The 24,504-nt window shown below is 42.8% G+C and overlaps 1 protein-coding gene and 1 pseudogene across 3 annotated transcripts in view; both read left to right on the forward strand.

Annotated features, from left to right (window-relative positions):
• Nucleotides 1-24,504, forward strand: part of Caln1 (calneuron 1) — a 439,729-nt gene that overhangs the window by 382,861 nt on the left and 32,364 nt on the right. The window lies entirely within an intron of this gene.
• Nucleotides 1,516-1,612, forward strand: LOC127237059 (uncharacterized; annotated as a pseudogene).

Here is a 24,504-nt window from a genome sequence, read left to right on the forward strand (position 1 = left end):
AATTACACCAGTCGAGCTTGGTGAACCAATGAGTTTATTGTGGTTACTGATGGGAGTATGGGTGAAGAGTTCCTTACAGGAGTGAATGATTTCAAGGCAGCTGCATCACTGAAACTCCCACCTCAATATGAGTTGTGACTCATGCACGCTGCATCCCTAGGAGCTCCCTGCATGACCTGCAAGCAGCTGGCCTGGTTGTAGTCTTCTGCCCAGCCATCATTTACTGCTTCTGTGACCTTGGAGTGGCCCTCAGGAATCATCTAGAAAGTTCCAGCTTCACTGAACTTGGGGCATTTGCTCACTTTCTGAGTCTCTTAGGCCTCCCTCTGGGAAAGAATATTTCCATTCTGAAGAAATTGGTCCAGCACACAGAGCAGCAACGAGGTAGGGAGAAATGGCCAGATGCTGGATACATTTTGAAAGAGATAACAGCATCTTACAGAGGCGAGTCATGGCTGAACTAAACCAAAATTTAAAATTTGCATCTGGGCAACTGGGGCGATGGACTTGACCTTCACTGAGATACCTGGACTTGATAAGAAAAAAACGAGAAGTCCAATGTAGCCTCTACTTGTTACTTACTGCTATGACCAGGTACTTGACCTAAAGTCAGGAGACCACTAAAGTCAGGAGAAGTTGTTTTGGTTCTTGAGGAGATACAGTCCATGGTGGCTGTGGCAGGAGAGCATGCTCACATCTATTTGGAACAGAAAGCAGAGGGAGGACCAGAAGCTGAGCTGGGCTATACACAAGTCTTCCCCCAACCCCCCAACCCCTCAACCCCCCAACCCCAGTGACCTATTCTGCAAGCTAAGGGTTGCATGACCCCTAAAACAGCACCCTTGGGAGACCAGATGTTCAAACACACAAGCCTCTGAGGGAACATTTCATATTCTAACTATAACACAGAACATGTTAAGATTGGAATAGAATGCCTGTTAGATATTGCATTCATTGCTTTTTTTTTTTTAATCACTGTGACAAAAACATCTTAAGGAAGGGAGGATTTATTTGGGCTCATAGTTTGATGGTACCAGTCATTATGGTGGGGAAGGCGTGGCAGCAGGAGCATGAGGCAGCTGGTCACATTGCAGTCACAGTCAGGAAGCAGAGAGAGATGATGCTGGTGCTCAGCTCTCTTTCTCCTTTGTATTCAGTTCAGGACCCTAGTAGATGAAACAGTGCTGCCAAAATTGAGGGTGGATCTTCGTACCTCAATGAACGTCAACCTAGAAGATCCTGCACAGACATGCCCAGTGGGGTATATCTTTGGTGATTCTAGATCCTGTCAAGAAAATAATCAATATTAACCATCGTAGACACCAAAGTGAGCACTTTGAGAAGACAATGAGAAATACAAGTCTGGAGTTTAAAGATTCCAGTCAAAGGTTCAGTGTGCTTCTGAACTTCAACCATGGGGCTTGGGCAGATTGTTCTACAAGTGGGAGGAACATGGAAATAGACTCATCCTACACACCTCCAGACAAATAGAGACACCAGCAAAAGAGACTCTCTGTGGGCAACACGTATAATAACGTTGGAATGAAACAGAAGGTTGCCATGGCCCCTATGCAAGTATGACACATACATTCATGAAGTGGTCCATATTTTAAAAGAGAGGGAGTTAGCAGGAGGCCCAGGAGTGTGACATCTTGTGGAAGGAAGGAGCTTCAGGTGCCAAAATCCCCCAAGGTCAGATCATCACACCAGATTCCTGAGTTTTAGGAAGTGCAAATGCACCCCTGTTATCCTGACACATTAGTCAGTACCATCCCTTCTGATTCTCAGCATTCACATGGTAGCTGAAATAGATAGCTATCTACTGACAAGTCAAAGAACAAATGAACCATTGCATATTGCCATGGAGTTCATTGATGACCTTGACTAAGAGTTTTGGGCATCATGATGAACTACATATGTGAGAGATCTGGAGAAGAGGCTCTTCAGACAATAGCACCACAAATTCTTGGGGTGAATTTAGCTGTTAAGGGGAGACAAAAGGCAGGATGGGAAAGAACATGGGGTGAAGATGAGTTTAAATTTCTATTTTCATCCTTGAAATGGGAGAGAAATGACAGCTCATTTGTATGCTGATGGGAAAGATGAGTAAAGGGGAGAACTGATGGTGTGGGGAAGAAAGATGAGTTCCAGAGAAACAAGCAAGCCTGGGTTGCCTCTCACAAGGAAGACTGGTTCTAGCAGGGTGCAAAGAAGAGAAGGCAAAGTGCTGTCTTGGAAGCTTGGTCCTTGCTGTAGTTTGGGTGCATTTTGAACTATAAGAGTTTGCATGGTAAAGGCTTGATTCTAGCACAGTGCTATGAGAAGGTCAATGGAACTTCTTTTTCTCTGCTATAACATAATACCCGATATTTTGAATCTTATAAAGAAAAAAGGTATATTTAACTCATCCTTTTTGGTAGAACAAAATTGAAAATTAGGCAGCCCCTCTACATCACAATATTGTAGGTGGCATCATGATGAGAGCTTGTACAAGACCAAGAAACCATGTAGCAGCAGAAGAAGGCAAAGAACAGAAAGAGATCAGCACTGCTCTTTTTAAGATTTATTTATTCAGGGCTGCAGAGATGGCTCAGTGGTGAAGAGCACTTCCTGCTCCTGCAGGGGATCCAAGTTTGGTTTCCACCACCCATGCTGGGCAGCTCACAACCACCTGAAACTCTGGCCTCAGGAGATGCATGCTCTGTGAACATCTGCACTCATATGCACATGCCTGCATATAGACACACAAATGCAATAAAAGTTGGTTGTGCATGTGAGAAGGGGAGGGGGGGAAGGAAGAGAGGGAGGGAGAAGAGAGAGGAGAAAGAATGTATGTATGTATGTATGTATGTATGTATGTATGTATGTATGTATATGCATGCCATGGCACATATGGGGGTTAGAGGACAACTTAACAACTTTCGGGAGTCAGTTTGTAATTTCCACCTTGTTGGGGCGGGATCTCCTGTTTTTTTGCAGCTACATTATATACTCAGGGCTAGCTAGCTCACAATCTTCCATGATTCTCCTGTTCCTTCCTCCCATCTTGGAGTGCTGGGATTCCAGATGTTTGACACAGCATTCAACTTTTTGTATGGCCTGCAGGGATCTGGACAGATGTTTTTGCTTGTTGAGACACTGCCCCATCCTTATTCTTACTGTTGTTAATGTTTTGTTGCATTTGTCTGTCTATGTAGTTATTTATTTTATTATTTGTGTTTGGGGAACTGCAGTGGGAAGTGTGTGGGCATCAGAGGACAACTTGTTGGAGTTGGTTCTCTCTACCATGTCATTGACACTTCTGCAGGGAAATGGATACAAAGTGATCGTCTGCCTCCTAATTTAATGTTTTCCCACAAAATAGAAAGCCCTGGTCAGCTATGGAAGAAAAAGGATGAAAGTGGGGTGCAGGGGACTAGATATTGTATGAGCTGCATTGTTAAGGGAGAGACTTTGAGAATAAAATGTGATATGATCTCATGACTGGGCAGTGGCAAGGGCACTTTTGAGGATAAGACACTGAATTTACAGTGGCATTGTGATGTTTAATGTTGTCAACCTGACAAAATCCACAGTCACCTGAGAGAATAGCTTCTCGGCATGCCTAAGGAGCATTATCTTGGTTATTATGTCAATTGAAGTTGAAAGAAATGCCCATTGTGGGTGGCGTCATTCCTTATGCAAGAGATTCTGGGCTGTATAGGGAGGGAGAAATGGGTTACAGCTCAATATTTAAGAGCCTATACTTTTGTTGCAGTATTATGGGGATCTTGGGTGAGGGTGGTCTTATAGGGGTGCTGCCCAGTTCGTTCAATGGGATCAACAAAGAATTTTATGTTCTAAAAAATAAGATCCACTCGAACAGGGAAGTGATAGTTGAAGAGAAAGGGACCACTGAGAGACTGTGACACCTAGAGATCTGAGGCAGGGGAAATGAAAGCAGAGGTCCTCAGCAGAAAGTCTCTGACAGAAAGCAATAGTTCCTGACCTAGGGATGGGAACTGTTTGTTTGTTCTAGTAAAGTTTATTGGTTTTTTTTTCCTCCTGTGTGATTGGTATTTCTTAGTTCTGTGTCAATTTGTAACAGCTGCTTTCACTCCATCAGCTGAGCCCAGAATCAGTAACTGTTGCTTTCTGTCAGCCCTCACCTGTCTAGATTCGTCTCCTTTCTGATGGTCCTGCCCAGAGTATCTTCACTTGGATATGCTCTTTTACCTCTTTGGGCCACTTTGTAACAGATGTAATCTCCTGAGGACTCTGGAGACCCAGGAACAGGAACCAGCCTTTCTTAAAGGCTCCAGTCCGGCTTTCTAGATTTGCTCGTTTCACCTACCTTCTTTCAAAAGGACCCAAGTTCAATTCCCAGCACCCACTTCCTACACCTGCAAGGGGAGTCTGATGCCTGTGAACACAAGTGCACAATCTCCACAATGACACACACACACAAATATACAAAATTAAAAATAAATCTTTTTTAATAGAGAAATGGAGGGAGCCGCCCAGTAGTAAGCATGCATAGTCTTTCTTACCAGTCTGGCTGTCATGTGACCAGTTGACTCAAGGTCCTCCTACTGTGATTAACGCACTATGATGAACTATAACTGGAATTGTGCAGCAAATAAATCCTTTCTCCTTAAGTTGGTTTTGTCAGGATTTGGGTTTTTTTTGGGGGGGGTTGTTTTGTTTTGGTTTTGGTTTTACACAGAAATAGGGAAATTAAGACAGACATATACTCAACCTGTGGATGGATTATTCTCCCATTACACCTAGATGTGTGGGTGAAAGATCTGAATAACTGGAGACTGGAGTGATATAGTCAGTGTTTGAGTAAGCTCTCACAGGTTAGAAATCCTTGGCAAACGAAGCTTTATGATAATACACACTAATTGCAAAAGGTGGTCAGTGAGCACTAGCAAATACATTGAATACTTTTAAAGCTGTTTGACTCATTAAAATTTTATTTGGTAATTGATGTTCTGCTGGGTCTTGTGAAAGGGAATAAATAAAGCTGTATTTAATTAGCTACAATATTTACTTCAACATTTAATGAGCCAACAGCTATTAAAGAGTTTGTTCTCTTAAGTGAATCACAAATCTCCCAGTAGTTTTGCTTACCTTGTTGGCTTAATCATCCCTTCAACAGGTGTGCATTCTCTGCCAGTCAAGGGCCTAGACCTGTGGGATGGAGAGAGAAATGGAATGTGAAGAAAGCATGTTCCCTGCCTTAAAGATACATGGAGTTAAAGGCCTAGGGGGCATGACTCAGTGGTAGAATAATATAATGCCCCAATAAGAGCTGTGGGTATGGCACAGTGGTAGAGCACCTGCCTAGAATCCCCCAGTGAGGGGTTGGGGGTGTGGCTCAATGGTAGAGCACTGGTCTCCAATCCCCAGTGAGAAGCCAGGTTGTCAATCAGTGATCTACCCCTGTAGTGTTTGCATGGTGCACACAGGGTCCTGGATTTAATCCCATTATTGTAAGAAATCCAAACCACTTTCTGTTTGACATGTGATTGATGCTTTGCATGTTTTCAGCTAGCTCTGGTGGCACACATCTGTCACTCAGAAGGCTGAGGCAGGAAGATTATCACAAGTTAAAGGACACCCAAGGTGACATAGTAAGACCCTAATTCAAAAAAAAAAAAAAAATCCTAACTAATTAAAAGAAAAAGGCACATGTCATCAAAACACCGGATTTAAATATCATTAAAACTGGCATTCCATTGGGCACCAAATAATCTCTTTTGCTGACAGCGCAGAGCCTAACCCAGTTGCCCACTAATTAATTCAGAATAAGTAAAGTATCAGTTAATGAGATTTGACCAAATTTTATGCCTTTTCTGTTTTCATTTTATCAGTGTCATCCCTCATCCATTTTTCTCCTGAGTACTTTCCTATTTACCTTGGTTGATTGGTTATATGACTTCTTAAAAATGGAGTTTGTGTTTTCTTTCTAATTATGAAAGGGACAAAGATTTGATATGTTTTTGGAAAATACTGAAAACCAGGAGGTAGGAGGGAAATGATTCAAAGATAGCTCCTGTTGACATTCATTTCAACTTTTCTTCCTCTGAAAATTAATCTTTAGTTACGAATCATTTCAAACAAAGGCAGATGTAAAGAAGTCATTATAAAAATGCAGACTAACAGATGTCAGCATTTTTCTATATTTGCTTAAAGGTGACCTTTGTTTTCAGATGCCTAATTTTTTATTGCTTTATGTTAATTATAGATGTTGGGGTATGGTGTTAACTTTCTATAAACATACCTTATGTACATAGTGTATAATAACATATCTTATGTACATAGTGTATAATGATCAAATTATTAAACACATAGCATCCATTTAACATCATTATCTCCTTAAGCATTTGCACTTCTTTGGGTGGGAATCTTTGAACTCCTCCTCCTGATTCCCTCTCCTCCTTTCCTCCCTTCTCCCCTCCCTCCCTCCCTCCCTTTCTCTCTCTCTCTCTCTCTCTCTCTCTCTCTCCCTCCCTCTCTCCCCCTTTCCCCCTTTGGTGTTTTGTTAGTGAAAATGAAACCACCATCTCCCACATACTAGGCAAGTTCTCTACAACTGAGCCACGCCTCTGCCATCACAGGGAGATTCTAGACAGGCACTCCACCTCTGAGTCACGTGCCCAGCCCCTTATGCGCCCACCAGCACTTTTCATTTCCACATCCTTGCCAGTGCTTACTGTTTATAATTTTAGCGATAACCATTCTGACTCCAGTATGAAGGAGTCTAGATGGAGTTTTAATTTGCATTCCCAACACTTCCCCCTCTGCTTTTCAGCATTTGTCCTCCCTCTTTGGAGAGCTGTTTATATGACCTGATCTCAGCTCCATCCTAGAAGTCTCTTGGGGCAGAACAAGTCTGGGACCCCAGGAGGCTCACAGCGGATCCTGTTGCTGGCCGTAAGAAGCAAAATCGGGCTTAGGATTCTCTTGTCTAGATCCCCAAAGTCAGAGACACAGCAAAAACAAAGTAACATATTAGGTAATGTTTCCCGAAGCTTTAAGGAGTCAGGCACATCTCCTAAGCCCTTCCTCCCTCCTTTTCTCCTCCCCCCTCTGTGTGTGTGTGTGTGTGTGTGTGTGTGTGTGTGTGTGTACCTGTATTTGTGCATGCATACCTGTAGAAGCCAGAGGTTAATATTGGGTGTATTCCTCAGTTGCGCTCCACCTTAAGTTTTTGATACACAGTCTATCTCTGAACCTGGAGCTTGCTCACTTAGTCAGTCTAGCTCACCAACATGACAAGGGCATCCTCCATTTCTCCAATCCTGGGACTACAGACATGCATCATACACCCAACTTTTTAATGTAGTTTCTGGGGGACCAAACTCTCTTGCTTGTCTGGAAAGTATTTACTGACTGTACCATCTCCCTAGTTTTCTGCCTAAGTACATGAGGAACCTTAGAAATTCTAGAAAAATCTTCCCTTGGTGACATCAAGAACCAGGTTAACATTCTGGTGTCAGGAAATCCAATTGGCATCTTTGAATACAGATTTGATAACTTATAGGGTTTTTCTGAGATGAGCCTCTTAGTGGACTTTTCTCCTATGCTGTTCAATAACAGCAGAAGTATCCCCAAAGAAGTTTTTATAGAGATAAGGAAATTAAATGAAAGGCACCAAGCAAATTGTAGTCAAAACAATATATTTCTGGAAACCAAGGAAAAGGTCCTCCCCACCCCCATTTTCTTTGTATGTTTATTGTGGTACCTACCAAATTAGAAACATGTTATAGTTTTGTTTATACAGTGCTGATAAAAACAAATAAACAAAACACCCTGACAACAAGCAGCTCTGGGCCAGAGAGGAGTTTATTTTGTCTCAGAATTCCAGGTTGCAGTCCATCACTGCATAGAAATAACATTGCAGGAGCTTAGACAGCTGGTTGCATAGCAACCACAGTCAAGAGCAAAGAGAAAATGAATGCACATATCCTTAATGCCTACTAGCTTCCTCTACATTTCTATAGTCCAAGGCTCCAAAGCAAATGATGGGGCCAGCCACTTTCAGGCTGGGTCTTCCCATATCAGTTACCTTAGTCAAGACGATCCCCCACAGACCAATCTGATCTAGACAATCCCTCATTGAGACTCTTTGCCCCAGTGATTCCAGGTTGTGTCAAATGACAAAGCTATCACAATTGTATCTTACTTGGTGTAATATACAAATAGATGTAAACACATATGTGTATACATGTATCACTTTTTGGAATTCATGCAAAGTGGCATCCTGTGTTCAAGGTCAGACACACATCTTCACACACAAGGTGATGGAGATACCCTGTGTTTCTTTCCTCTGTATGGATCCCTATATCTGACCCAGGCATTGCTTTTCAGCAGTGCACATTGGATGGGTGGGCATCCTTTATCTGTGTCCCCATGGGGCCATCCATGCTTACTAATCTGTAGCTGTGACCAGAGGAGCATCACCTAAGTGTCAGCCACGCAATGGGAGATTTTTCTGAACCCCCTGCTTCCTGCCTTTCAAAGTTGACAGGGCCTGGGTATCCTTAAAAGTTTTATAGCACGATGCTGGCCAGGTAACCCATTCTTGACTGCCATCGTGGTGCCATGTTTCATATGTTATGTAATAGTGACTGGTGTATTACTATTCATTATTGGTTCAATTAGGACCCAAGGTGGTCATTCCATCCTCTCTTCACTCAAGTGCTTTCATGCAGGGCTAGATTGCCAGAAAAGGTAATTTTGAAAAAAAAAAAAAAAAGAAAAGAAAATTGGTTCTTGTCTGACATCTTTCATAGTTATTTTCCTTATTGCTGCAACATAATGCCCAACATGAAACAATTTAAGACTATATAGTGCATGTTTTAATCTCAGCACTAAAGAGATAGAGATAGACATGCCTATGTGAGTTCAAGGCCAGCTTGGTCTACAGAATAATTTCCAATCCAGTCAGAGCTTTACCATGAAACCTTATAATAAACAAACAAACAAGAAACCATCATAAAACAACAACAACAACAACAAAACTTAAGGCAGAAAGATTTATTGTGGATCAGAGTTTGAGGGGACAGTCCATCATGGTGGGGGAAGGCATGGCAGCAGAAGCATGGGACAACTGCTCACATGAGATGAACACTGATGTTCAGCTCACTTTCTCCTTTTTACTTAGTCCAAGACCCCAGCCTATGGGATGGTGCTGCCCATATTTATGGTGAGTTGTGTTAGTCAGGGTCCTCTAGAGGAATGGAATTGTGGAGGCTGGTCCTCTAGTCCACTATAAAAGTTTGGAAACTCTGATTATGCTATCAGTAAAGGAATCAATAGCAGCAGCAATAGAAAATATCCACTCTGTGGCAAGAGGAAGGCCTAGTAAGCAAACAGCAAAATAACCTTCCTCCTGATAACCCTTTATCTCCAAGCTGCTATTAAAAGGTACCACCCAGAATTGGGGTGCATCTTCCCACATTAATCAAGGCAATTGGGATGATTCTTTGAGAGGGGCTCCCTACTCAAGTAATTTATTTGTGGCAAGTTGATGTTAAAACCAGCCATATCCATGGGTCATCTCTTCAATCAACCTAGTTCAGATCATACTTCACAGACAAGACTTCAGGGTGTGTTTCCATGGTGATGCTTGTCAAACTGTTTCTTCACTGTTTTATCACCCTTCACTGATATATATCAAGTTTGGAATGAGAAGGGAACTTGGGAGATCTCATGAATTTGGAGTCTCTCTAGATGAAGTCAATGCTTAGAGAGTCTTGACTTCATATACCCACGAAGTCAACCAGGGGTCAGAGGAAGAAGGGGAAATCACAGTTCATAGAAAGACCAGATGGATACACCTACAACCTGTACTTCTCAAGATAGCTGCAAGTGATGCAGGCATGGTACAGGACAGAGGCCATCTAAGGCTTGATGTATGTGGGTTACTGTTATCATACTGATACCTGTCAGAAGCAACTTACATGAGAAAAGACTCGTTTCAGCTCATGAGTTTGGAGTGATGATCATAGTTTAGTCTCTGATCACATGACTTACATGCTTGGACAGAACATCATGGTGCAAAGGTGGAAAGCATATCAGTGCAAGACAGGAAGGGCCTGTGATAACACCTGCCGCCCCCCCCCCCCTGATATATACTTCCTCCAGTTTGGCCCCACTTCCTATAGTTCCTGTCACATCCCAAAATAGCTCCACCATCTGGGGTTTTATATCTTTACACATGAGTGCCTGGGGGCATTTTCTATTTCAACTGGAACACAAAGAAACAAATGAAAAATGATGCCCAATCCGAGAAGCGCTTCTGCTCTGAATTCAAATGGGCTTGCTCAGCTGAAGCCTGTAAAACTCTGACATGAATTCAGTCTGTTTTCTTCCATGCCAAGACTCAGCAGCTCCTTGGCTTACTTCCTCCCTGATGTGAACACAGGATCCAGTGTCCCTGTGAATATGGCATTCTCCTCATAGCCACTGAATCACCAGGAAAATGGCTATTACTTTCCCCACCCTTCTCCATTTCTAATTATTGTTTTGTGTTTTTATCAAACATCTCAGTGAAGGACCCTTCAGTCCTTGGACCTTTCTCCAGTGGAAGGAATGAATTAAACAATTTAGTTTTCATTAACATTAATGAAGAATTGCTTAGCTCTTGCCTGGGGCTGCCTTAGCCTCTGGCTTGATTAAGCGAGCATGGGTAACTGGGCCAAGAGGAGGAGGAGAGGACAAAGGAACTTGGGAGACAGTTGGCTGTAGACAGAAATGAAGGAATGGTTGGAGCAAACCTCCTTTGAAGACTTGAAAATAGATAAAAAACTGTGAAATGCCCAAGGCAGAACTAGCAACCAGAAATGGGGACTATAGCAACCAAAATGGGGACTATAGCACCCCATTCAATGCTTCCAGACACACTATTTAAATTCCCTTGACTCACAGACTAAATTCTCATTCTAGCAGTGTTTCACTGTCTTCCTGCACTGAATTCTTAACTCTGAGCAATGCAGCATTGATTTCAATGGTACTAAAGGCAGGGTGAAACATAAAGAATGTATGGCCAAAAATCGAGTATTGTTGGGGTGGCCTAAAGAGATGGCTGAGCAGTTAAGAGCTCTTGCAGAAGAGCCACCACCCACCAAGGATCAGTTCCCATCATCCTCATTGGGTGACTCACAACTACTTGTAACTTCAACTCCAGAGGATTTAGTACCTTCTTCTGGCCTCCACAGATGCTGTACTCAGGTGCACAAACACATAATTTGTTTTAAATCTAATATTTAGGACTGGGGAAATGGCTTAGTAGGTATTGCTATGCACTCAATTTTTTTACTGTGAGTTCAGGTGGTGAAATTCAAGTCCTTGGACCCTGCCCAATTTCCCCTCAGATTTCTGAGTTAGGAGAGTACCCCTTTAAAAGACTAAACATTGAAGTTTTTTTTCAAAATATAGAAAAGTTTCGTTGCTATGTGCTCAAAAAGCCTTGGTATTGCAAATGCAAAATAAACACATACATAAATAATCAGATATTTGGGTTCAAGAATCTTTGCTTTTAATCGTTCAATTCTGTACTATCAAGATCTCTCTATCTCTATCACTATCATGGTTACTTTTCTATTTCTATGACCAAAACGCCATGATCAAATCAAGTTGTAGAAGAAAGGGTTTATTTGGGGCTTACTGTTTCAGAGGGTGAGATCATGAGCATCGTGGCAGGGAGCATGGTAAAATGTGGGCAGGAGAGCTCACAGATTGAGACATAACCATGACATAGATAGACATACAGGCAGACAGGCAGACAGAGATAGAGAGACAGAGAGGGAGGGAAAGGGAGAGAGAGAAAACACTTGGAATGGTGTGAATCTTTTGAAACTTCCAAGCCCAACCCCAGTGATACACATCCTCAGACAAGGCCACGCCTCCTAATCCTTCCAAAACAGTTCCACAAACTGGGGACCAAGTACTCATATATATGAACCTAAAGCAGCCATTCTCATTCAGACCACCACAGTCACCCAATACTGGGGTACAGACATGTGCATTTGTGCTTAGCTTTTACATGGGTTCTGGGGGTTCAAACTTAGGTCCTCATGCTTGTACAGGAAATTGCCTTACCCACTGAGCGACCCCAGCCTCCCTGTTGCCTGAGTCTTTTGAAAGAAATACATTGTGTAAGACTGCCATCGTATTTGACCGCAAAGAGAGTTGATGACCTAGGACCTAGTTTTTGCTGGAGTCGGTGTTTTTAGTGAAATCTGTTACTACCAATTATGGGTAGGTTTTCTTGTATGTGTATGTGCATGTGGCATGCACACATGTCTATGGTATTCACATGTGTGAGTACAGGTATATGTACAAGTGCTCATGTTTGTCTACACTCATGCATGTGGAACCAGAGGCTGACATTGGAACTGCCCACCTTATATGCTGAAGCAGGGTCTCCTGTTGAAACTGGAGCTCAGCCATTGAGCTAGTCTAATTTATCCTTGAGATGTCTTGTATCTGCCTTCTGTGCACTGGCGTCACAGGCAGGTCACCATGTTTGCCCAGCATTTACCGGGCTTCTAGAATCTGAACTCTGGTCTTCATGCTTGTGGAGCTAGCACTTTAACCTCTGCAAAGCCTCCTCATTGCCCAGTTGGGCTTTATCCCATTTATTCCTTTGAAGATGTCTGGTAGGCATGCTCATACCTCTGCATTTATGTACTTGCTTATTTATTTATCATTTCTTTGTGGTGGTTTCTGAGACAAGGTCTTACTGCATAGTTCAAGCTGGCCTCCAGTGTAACAATCCTCCTGCATCAGCCGGTGTCAGGGTTCCAAGCACATGCCACCACACCTGGCTTCTACCTTTCTAAGCAAACACATAGTTGAGAAAGAAAAAATAAGTAACTTCCCAGTGTCCTAGATTTCTGAAGAGTTTGGATTTTTCCCTTTGCTGATTATCCAAACAGCATTTTAAAGTACAGAAATCACAATAAGGGTTAAAGTGCAGCTTCACTGCTAACGTAATCAAGTTAGTGATCAGAATGGTATTATGAGGGAAATATATAACTCCAAATTTTGGCATCATTGAGGTTTTGGAATTGACCTACTGTAAGGAGTACAGGTTTTTCCGCCCACTGCCTGGTCTTGTCCCGCCGCCGCGCCAGACCCAAATAACACACAGAGACTCTATATTTGATATTATACTGTTGGCCAGTTACTACTTTCTTATCAGCTAGCTCTGTCTTAAGTATTAACCCATTTGTGTTAATCTATGTATTTCCATGTGGTCTTCTTACCCGGAGCTGGCTGCCGCGTACTGCTCTCTCCAGACTCTCCATCTTGACTCCCCCTTACCACTTCCTATTTCCTCCTTGTCTCCTAGTCCCTCCTATCTTCCTTTCCTATTGGCCAACAGTGCTTTATTATTAGCCAGTATGAGAAACATATACAGAATGACATCTCCCATCAACCTACCTACTCCTTTGAAGAAATACTTATGGACGTACCAACAGTGACGGGGTCCGGGTGAGGAAAGCTCCAAGAAGTCCTATTATTGTTTCCTTTTGCCTCTCTGAGATTACCAGCGTGTTGTCCAGGCATCTGTGACACGCACAGCTTGCAGGAATCCGTGCCAGTGAACGGATGCTCGGAAGTGAATGCACCATTGCTTTCGTCTAGCTGGGTTCCAGATAACACAGAGTTTTTCCGAATTAGCATCAACTGGGACTGGGATGTCTTGCTCTGGGCCCCACTAGCCAGGCTACCAGCATCCCCGTTGGCTAAGCTCCCAATAGCTTTGTTTTCTCTCTTCATTTTATAAAACAAATGCCATGTGCACCGTAACAATGGGCTCTAGGTATCTGAGAACTCGGGTAAGATGCCAGCTGGGGGAGTCAGAGGAGAATTGTAGAAGGAAGCCATAGTGGGGCAAACAGTGCCTGTAGGAGACCAGTTTTCAGATACATGAACTTTAGGGGACTTTTCATCTTTAAACCCCAACATTATCCTTCAACTAATTTTGTCCTTCTAACACAAGGAGGCATTTGATGTATCTATCAACCACCCATAGCCTCTTTAAGTAAAGGGTGAGCCAGGTGTTATCTGCCGATGATTCAGAAGTGAGGATAGGGGTTTGATTAAGTTGGACTGGGAGTCACTGATCTTGGAATTGGTAATCAATTGTGGCTAAATCATCCCTTGAACCGTGAACTGAATGAACCTTGAACTATCCCAGAAGCAGATAGATCTGAGAGTTTTATAGCCCCAGATAGAAGGAAGGAGAGCTGTACTTTCTGTTTTCAAGTATAAGTTGTCTTCCCAGTTCTAAAGATTGTTGTAGCCTTTATTTGTCTCCTAAGACTCCACAGCCACCCCTCATAGCCTTCCAAGTCTGCCTTTTGTTTGTTGATTAAATCAATTCAAATTGATTTGGGGAGCTTTTTGCTTTGTTTCCTTGCAAATGTCCCTACTAAGATGATGAGTGATATTTTTAAAATTGTGTGTGTGTGTGTGTGTGTGTGTGTGTGTGTGTGTGCAATAACAGCACTCATGTGGTAGAGAATAATTTACATGAGTCAGGTCTCTCCTTCCATCATATGGGGCCCAGGGATTAAACTCATGTCATAAGCATCCCTACCTGCTGAGCCATCTTACTGGACCTAAGGGCTGTGTTTGTTTTTGTGATAGATGCCTTTCTAATTGTTTATTTCTACAATAGTATTTTCTTTTAGAGAGAATTAACCTGATTTAAACATTGTAATGGATACATGCGTTGACCAGGACTACTTACATGCTATTGTTGGTCTTTTTTTTTTAAATCTATCTGTTAAAAAAATATATAAAACACTTAACCTTGCATAGTGGTACATGGCTGTAATTCAATAATGTAGGAAGTAGAAACAGGAGGATCAGGAGTTCAAGACCAGCCTGAGCTACACAACAGAGGGCCAAAACAAAACAAAAAAAATAATAATAGTAATGATAATAATAATAAATACATTTAGTTCACTTCAAAATGAAGGGAATAGTTTTAAACTTGGAGGAGATTACTTCAACAAATACCACATACATATCTTCACCAAACAAAAACGGGTGATATGCTTACTGTGTATGGTCATGAATACCCATAATCCCAGGACTTGAGAGGCTGAGGCAGGAAGATCATGAGGCTACATAGACTTGTCTGTAGAGACTGGTCTCAAGAGAGAAGGGGGGGGGGCACCAGGAGGAATGACGATCAGCTTTATTCTAAAGGGATTTATGCGTGCTGTGTATTTAAGGGTGAGGCAATACTAACAAAGGCTAACCATCTATAGTGTTTTCTTTTTCAGTGTCACACATAACAGCAAACGAAGTTTCCAAATCCTGTCAGTATTACTATCCCTATTTGGCTCTGATAGGTTCATTTAAAACCCTTGAAGACCTAGCCATCCAATCATGTGTCGCCCAGGCTTGGATATTTGCAGAAGCCTTGGTCACTCTTGGCTCACACTTGACTCTGTTTTTGTTAGACAGCTTTTGAGACAAGTCATAAAAGCACCCCCTTGAAGCTAGTTTAAAGGAGAGGGTTACCGGGTGGAAGGTGGGAGTTTAGAGCTGGGTGTACTTTAGGCTCAGATGAATCGCATCTATAGGAAAAAACTCCAGTTTGATTTTGACCTTCCGCTCTGCGTCCTCCTTGCTGTTTACAACCTGAGAGAAGGGAAAGAGAATGGAAGGGGAGGGGGGAGACAGCACAGCTGTATACATCTGCTAAAGACATCCATTAATGCCAGGGAATGAAAAGTTCCTATTACCACAGCTATCGTTTAGTTCATTGATTACTGGTGCAGTTGGGCAGAGTCTACTCCCATTTGGATGGTGAGAGGGAAGCAATTCCCACTTCCTGGCCTCACTGCTCCAAAGTTTGGACCTTTGCTTAATGTAATATCAGTTTTTACAACTGTTTGCTGTTGGGTTTTCATAGTATGTCTCCCTTTTCAAGGCATGTCTACCTTATATGCATGTTATTCTATCATCTCATTTTTAACTTTTTTTAATTAAATTATATATTGCAATGGTTCTAACTTCTTACAGTATGTTATACACACATATACACAACACACATAAACAACATGCACATAAATACAACACACATACAAACATATACATATATATATACACAACACACATGCACATCACACACACATATACAGCACACACGTGCATACATATACACAAATATACACAATACACACACACACACACAGTCTTAATGTGTTACATATTGAACCTAGATCCTGGCATATACTACTAGGCAGCTGCTCAAGTACTAGGCCACACCCCCAGCTCTCTTTTCACTTATTATTCTGAGATTGTTTCTCCCTGTGTTGGCAGGTTGGCCTGAATTTTTCAATCCTCCTGCCTCAGCCTTTCCCAGTAGCTGGGATAACAGCCATGCACCAATAGGTCAAGCTTCCCACTAATTGTGAAATCTATGCTGATTCATCTCCCACAGGGTCACCGTGCACTTTAAATGATTTACAGAGGCCAGGCAGTGGCATGTGATTCATCGTCTGTTGTCCTCTGTAGAGGAATCATCACCTTGCCAAGTGTCAAACTCCTACTGAAATCTCAGCAGCCTCCCTCTATTGGCTCCTACAATGTAGACATGCCAAAGACAAGTTCAAGAAAGGTTTATTTACCCTAAAGTGAATCCAGTGTGTGTGTGTGTGTGTGTGTGTGTGTGTGTGTGTGTGTGTGTGTGTGTGTGGTATGTGTAGTGTGTGTGTGTATGTATGAGTGTGTTGTGTGTAGGTTGTGTGGTGTGTGTGTGTGGTTTGTATGCATGTATAAGTGTGTGTGTGTGGTATGTGTGGTATGTATGTATCTATGAATGTGTGTGGTGTGCATGCGTGTATGTATGGTGTGTTTGGGGTGTGTGAGTGTGTGTCTGTGTATGGTATTGTGGTGTGTGTGTGGTGTGTGTAGGGGGGTGGTGTGTGGTGTGTTAGGTATGTATGTGTGAGTGTGTGTGCGGTGTTCTGTGTCTGTGTGTTCCTTAGCATACATGGGGATCACAGGAAAACTTGCAGGAGTTGGTTTTCTCCTTCTTCCATGGGGTTCCAGAGATGGAACTCAGGCTTGGTGGCTTGGTAGCATTTTAGGCGGACTGCGCCTCTCACTGGAGCTAGAACTCACTGATTAGGCTAGATTGGCTGGGCATTGATCTCCAGGAACCTCCTGTTTCTGCCTCCCTGGTGTTGGGATTAGAAGTTGCTACACTGTGCTTGGACTTTACGTGGGTGCCAAGTATCCAGACTCTGTTCCCAATGCAGTGAGACAGGCACTTTACCAATGGAACCATCTCTCCATCCCCAATTAAGCCACCTTCTCTTGCTATCTGAGCTGAAGTATTTTAATTAGGACATTGATGTCAGAGGGACTGTATATATTATGCACTGAAACTTGCTTCTGCCAGAGATCTGAAGTCCCAAGGGAGGCCATTCTCCATCAGATGAAGGCATCTCAAATCTACACACGCACACCATCAGTAGCTGTCGCTTCCTTTCTTGGGGGGGGATATAATGCCCACCCTATTTTCAAGTCATTATGGGTGGCATCTTCTGAAATTGGCAGCTGGCCACTGTATGGAGCAGCCCTGGCAGAAGCTACAGGGAGAAAAAGTCAGCCTGTCTTTATATCTATATATTTGGGGAAGTTTTTCTTTCTCCTTGCATTAAAAAGACTTCAGTTCTCAAAATATGTCTAAAATAGACATCTTTTAAGTTATATTACCCAATTAACAATAAAAAATAGGCAGGGTTTTAGGAATTTTAAAAAATTATACGTGTATACAGTTGCTCAGGAGTGCCAGAAGAGGGCGTTAAATCCCGGGAACTGAAGTTGCAGGCAGGTGGGAGCCTCCTGACATGGGTGTTGGGAACTGGACAGTGCTCCCTGTTAACTTCTGCACCAACTTCCCAGCCCCAGAAGACTTTTTTCTTTTAAAGAACAGTTTATGGTATTGTTTCTATTGTACCTTGGCATGGCTATTCAGAGAGATTCATCTTCCATACATTTCTATCCTGAGTTCTTCATGCCTGTCATCTATTCACATATCTTTTTATCCCTAAATCTTTTATTTTTCTGCCTGACAGAACTAATGATATTTATTTTGCCACCCGTGGCACTGAGTCTATTTTCTCAGCTGTCAATTTCTCCTTTACTGACTCTTGGCTCTGTTATTGCTTTCTTTTGGATTTTAAAAAACATCACTTCTTGTATACTAACCAGCTTCTTCTAACCAACAAATGCATGTGTGTATGTCCTAGTTTCACCCCTGTTGTTATGGTCGAATACCCAGATCTAAAGCAGCTTAGGAGAGAAAGGAGTTTATTTCAGCTTAAACTTCCAGGTTGCAGTCCATTATTGTGGGGAAGTCAAGGCAGAAGCCTCAACGTTAACCACTTCAGATTTAGTCAGCAGCAGAGAGAAGTCAATGTGTGCTTGCTCGTTTGTTTGTTTGCTTACTGGCTTGCTGAATTCAACTTCTCCACTCTTACTTACACTGTTCAGGACCCCTGCCTAGGGAATGGTGCCACTCACCATGGACTGTGTCTCCCCAGACAACTCCACAGACATGTCACAGGCCAATCCCATCTAGACAGCCTCTCATTGAGTTTCCCTTCTCAGAGACTCCATGTTGTATCAAGTTGGCACTTAAAACTTAACCTTCACGGTGTGTGTGTCTGTGAATGTGTGTGTGTGCATGTGCGTGCACATGTGTACAAGATACTGCACATGTGTGAAGGATCATCGTGTGTATATGTATCAAAGCAATTGCTACATCACATCTACTTTTACTTCCTAGATATTCTTTTCAAAACATGTTTTCTTTAGTCTCCAAAGGCCTTCAGTTTCCTGCCTTATGATAACTTAAACTTCTTGTATAGCTTTAAAACTCTGTGTTCCCTAATTTTAGTGTACCTATACTTTGCTAAATGGTGGAATAGAATTTTCCATAATACAAAGTATGTAAGTCAGGAATTTCCCCATGTATGTGTCTATGTGTGTGGTGCCAATATGTGTACATGCCTGTAGAGACCAGAGAACAACCCTAGTTACAGCTCCCCAGGTGTTGTCCATCTTGTTTTTGAGACAGGGTCTATCACTGACTTAGAGCTCACCAAGTAAGCTAGACTGACTGAACAGAAAACCTCAGGGATGCTCCTCTCTACCTCCCTGATGCTGACATTATAAACAAACATACACCACCATGTATGACCATGTATACCCAGCCCTTTTTTTTTTTTTTTTTAAGAGATGGGTCTTAAGCATTGAACTCAGATACCTATGCTAGCATGGTAAGCACTTAATCAACTGAGCTATCTCTTCTGTCTCAAAACACACATGGATGTGACAGAGTGCCTGGCATGACTTCAAAGGAGGGCAGATCCCGTTTGGGAGATTTCAGTCGCCTGCATCACTTCCGGGTCTGTGATGAGAGCATAATGGCAGCATAGTGGTTCATCTCATGGTGAACGGGGAGCAGAGAAGGATGAAAGGAACCAAAGACTGGGTTAAACTTTGCAAAGATATGCTCCCCAGTGACCCCCTGCCTCTAACTGGATCCCAGAAAGGATAGCATTTTCAGAACTGCCTGAAAACCCTGCCACTAGCTGGAGACCAGCTGCTCATGCCATGAGCCTGTGGGCAACGTTTCATATGCAAATCATAAGAATGATGTTGTGCAACAAATCACCCTAGTACTCAATAGACTGTCGCAAGGAGCATTTATATTGATGGTTATGGATCTGCAAGCCAGCTGAAGCCACTTGACTGAGGCAGGGTTTGACTGGGTCATTTTTCTTAAAGAGTTCCTTGAGTCTCATCACCTCCACGACTTCATTCTGATGCCTAGTAGCAGAGATCCAGGGGGTGTTTCTCTCCCTGAGATACGACTGGTGCAAGACGTTTCACCCACCATCTCTGCCCAAGGCAAGTGTGCTTACATCTCATCACCCGAAGACAGTCACGTGGTCATGACCAATACTAAAGGGGTAGCAACAGGCTGGCTTTGTTACTTCCCTCAATGCTACAACAAAACACTTGACCAATGCAATTTAAATGTAGATGGGTTCATTTTGGCACACAGTTTGAGAGTACAGTCCATTATGGTGTGGGAAGCAAGGGCAACCCGAGCATGGTGCAACTGGTCATGCTACAGGAAGCAGGATGAGATACAGTGCTGGCCCTCAGCTTCCTTTCTCCACTTGAGGCAATCTCAAGATGCCAGCCCTCAGGATGGGCCCACTCACAGTTAAGGTGGGTCCCCCTACCTCAGACAATTTAATCTAGATAATCCCTTATAGAGATGTTTGGAGAGTTCTCTCTTCCATGATTCTAGATCCTGTCAACATGACGGTGAATATTACCCATCACGTTAATCTTCCAAATTATAACTCCCAGCTGTTTCCCACTGGGATGACACAAAATGTCAGCAGCTTAAGATGAAAGGTCTTCGGTCTACCCTGTGGTGACTCTGAAGTCCTCATGATGTCCCCGTCTGTCAGAGTTGATGCATTTCCACAATAATTTCCTTAATGTCGACTCTCCAGATGTGATCACCGTCTTCCTTTTTAAGTATTTAATATGGAGCTGTTGATTTTATGGCCTCCATTATCTCGTTTTTTATAATGTGTTTGTTTTGTTTTAACTGATTAAAATTTCACGGGCAACAAATAAAACTTAAAATGATGAGGCCAGGATATGTAATAGAATCCAGTAAATACAACATAAAGCTTAGCCTCAGGCTCAATTTGGGATCTCAGAAGCAATGCCACCTGCTGTAAGCTGTGACCTGTTTGTTTGGGGGGGGGAGCAGGGGCTAGGAGCTGTGTGCATGATTCAGTAGGTAAGCACTTGTTATCCTATCTAAACATAGTGACCTGAGTTCTACCACCAGGGCTCATGGCTTACATTTGTAATCCCAGTGCTAGAGAGGCAGGAATAAGAGGATCTCTGGGACTCACTAACCAGCCAGCATTCTAGCCAAATTGGTGAGCTACAAGTCAATAATAATAATAATAATAATAATAATAATAATAATAATAATAATGCTATATTTAAAAAACACTTAGCAGGGTGGTGGTGATGCACGCCTTTAATCCCAGCACTTGAGAGACAGAGGCAAGCGGATCTCTGTGAGTTCAAGGCCAGTCTGGTCTATAAAATGGGCTGCAAACGGATGTTACACAGAGACACCATGTCTCAAAAAACCTAAATAAATAAATAGTATTTAAGTTAAATACTTGTATATTTACAAAATTCTGCATATTTTTTTAGATATATCTTTTTAGATAAGGCAGACAGCTCCTGAGTAGCAGCAACCCAAGATATAGGTCATACACAGCTGAGACCTTCGCTTACCCAGAGTCTGATTTTCTAGCCTTATTTCAAAAATGATCAATTCTAGTGCTTCACACATGCTGTGTTTCTGACCTTGTCCTTAAGGCACAAGATCTCTGTTCCTACCCACAGGCCTTGTTAAAGAAGCGAAGGAGCAAGGGACAGTCCTTTGCCTGTGTGCTGTATCCCCAGTCTGGTTCCATCAACAGGAAGTAACACAGCTCAGCCATGGGCTGAACTATAAGGGCTGTGTTAGAACTGGGCCGTGTCCCCTCATGCTGTATCTGTGTCTCACTGACTGAAACAAAGTCTGCATTTATGACCCCATTAAGATCAGAGGGCCACTGTGAAGCTGGAAAGATAAGGTTGCTGACGTGTGTGTGTGTGTGTGTGTGTGTGTATGTGTGTGTGTGTGTGTGTGTGCGCGCGCGCGCGCGCGTGCGCGTGCTCCTATGAACATACATATGAAGCCCAGAGGTCAACATTGGGTGTTTTCCTTGAGAGCATTCCTACTTTTTCTTTTTTTCAGAGTTGAGGTCTCATCCTAAATCTGTAGTTTGTTAGTTCTGCCAGGCTGACTGGCCAGAACCTCCCAGTCCCTGCCACCCATCACTGCTGAAGCCGTAGACATGTGTTACCATGTCCAGCTTTGGTGCTAGGCATACAATCCAACCCTCACTCTTGTACCATAAACATTACACTGACTGAGCCATCTCTGTAACCCCTTAGTTTTACTTTTTTCAAAAAGTGTATTTATTTCTTATTCTGTGTGTGTGTGTGTTTGTGTGTGTGTGTATGCCAGAGACATTCATGTGGAGGTTAGAAGACAATTTGTAGGAGTCAGGTCTCTCTTCTCACCTCATGGGTCCCAGGGATCGAACTCAGGTCTCTGGGATTCACAGCAAGCACCATCACCCACTGTGTCATCTTGTTGGCCCCTTAGTCTCAATTTTTAGTTCAGAACCAAACCCTTCATTTCTCATTTCCAACAGGGTTGGTGGCATTTCTGGAATATGGATGAGGTGCACAACTCTCTAGTTCCATATGGCAGTTTCCACTCAGCCTGCAGTGGAAAAAGCCATCTTATCCAGTCTTCTGCTTTTGTATGCTCTGTGTGATCACCTATTTCTTTTCTCCCCTCATTCAGTGTTCATCTCCTACACTCCTGAGTTCTCTGTGCTTTAATAATTGTCACTAGACGTTATTCACTCCTTCTTTCTGGTGTCATCACTAACAAGCCGATGTCAATATCAGCAGAGGCCATCTTCTTTCTGTGTTCTTATGTCATGGTGACCCATTTCAATGGGCACTTCATTTGCTGTTTCTTTCTCCTCTTCTGAGCAGAGATATTTTATACATTTTTTAAGACTGTATGTTCGTTTATTCAGCAAGTGCTAACTGAAGGCTCTGCCTGGGTGACATGAACCTGTGACTCCAGCTCCTCTGAAGACTAAGGCAGGAGGATTACAAATGCAAGGCCAGCCTGGGCAATTTAGTGAGGCCCTGCCTCAAAAGCAAAAGGGGGACTGGGCACATGGTTCGCTAGTTGAGAACATGTCTAGTATGTCCCAATACAGAACTGGGAGTGTGGCTCAATAATAGAGCACTTTCCCAGAATCCTCAAGTGAAGGTCAGAGGGCTTGGCTTAATAGTAGAGCTTCTGCCATGCAAGTGGAAGAAAGAAAGAAGGAAGGAAGGAAGGAAGGAAGGAAGGAGGAAGAGAGAAAGAGGTCAAGGAGACAAAGGAGACAGAGAGAGAGGGAGGAAGGGAGGAATATCAGTGATGCCAAGAAAGATGAGAGGTTCTTGAATTCAAGTCTTCTCCCTACAACTCAAGATCAGCCATCTCAGAAGTAATTGCTCACCTTGGATGATGGGGAAATGGGGTGTGCTGAAGGAGGCAAGTAATACTGAGCCACACTGATGCTGTGTGGAGTGCCAGACAGAAACTGTCAAGAAAAGCCTCCAAGGATGAATGACATCCTTTCAAGGAGGAAAAAAGCAGGTCTGCTCTCACTCAGAGGAGCTTATGTTTCGTGATTCTTGGAGAAAATTCTCTGTTGAATCACTTCATCATCTGGGAAAAGAAACATAACACAGGTACAGAGGGAAGGGGCTAGAGAGATGCTCCAGCAAATTAAGAACACTTACTGTTCTTATAGGGACCCGATTTTTGTTCCCAGCACCCACATCAGGCAGTTGACAACCTCCTCTAACAGTAGCTCCAGGGGATCCGACACCCTCTTCTGGTCTCTGGAGACACCTGCAGATGAAGGGTGTACAGAAACTCATGCAGGTAATACACATACAAATACATTTAAAGTATTAGTTTTTCCTAGGACTGGAGAGATGGCTCATCAGTGAAGAGCACTTGCTATTCTTGCAAAGGAGGACATAGGTTTGGTTTCCAGCACCCACATGGTGGCTCACAGCCATCTGTGACTCTAATTCTAAGTGATTCAGTGCCCTCCTTTGGCCTCTGCAGATACTTGAATGCATATACATGTATTCAGGGAAGCACTCATGCACATAAAAATAAATAAATCGAAATCTGAAAGGTATTTTAAAAGAGATGATTTGACTATCCTGTCACTAGCAGGTCTATCAAAATTACATGTTTGGTCTGTACAGCTTTGCATTTGTGTAAGTCATTTAAGATTCCTCATTGTGTTTGGACATTTCTAAGATTGAAGACACCATTATACCAACTATTATCTTATTTATATTCTTAATCTTTTTTCTTTATCTTGTGTGTGTGTGTGTGTGTGTGTGTGTGCTAGCATGCCTGCATCATGATGCATATTCAGGTCAGAAGGCAACCTTGGGTATCTGTCCTTACCTTCCACCTTGTTAGAGACACCGTCTCTCATTCACTTCTACGTGTGACCAGGGAGCTCTCAGGGCTTCTCCTATCTCTGCCTCCAGTCTCTCTAAAATATCACCGGGATTACAGATGTGCCCCACCACATCTGGCACATCCTAACTCATCTCCTCACATTTGTGCAGCAGTCAGTGTACCGTGAGTCATCTACCCAGCCCCTCATTCTCTTTTAAATTATTATGGCTATCTATTAAGTGGAGAGTTACAGATTCTAAGCTAGGAAATGACCTGTGAGGGCATACCCAGGTAGTTAATAGAAAAACTCTTCC

The sequence above is a fragment of the Phodopus roborovskii genome, unplaced genomic scaffold, assembly GCF_943737965.1.
Source record: "Phodopus roborovskii unplaced genomic scaffold, PHOROB, whole genome shotgun sequence".
In the NCBI taxonomy this organism is placed as follows: domain Eukaryota; kingdom Metazoa; phylum Chordata; class Mammalia; order Rodentia; family Cricetidae; genus Phodopus; species Phodopus roborovskii.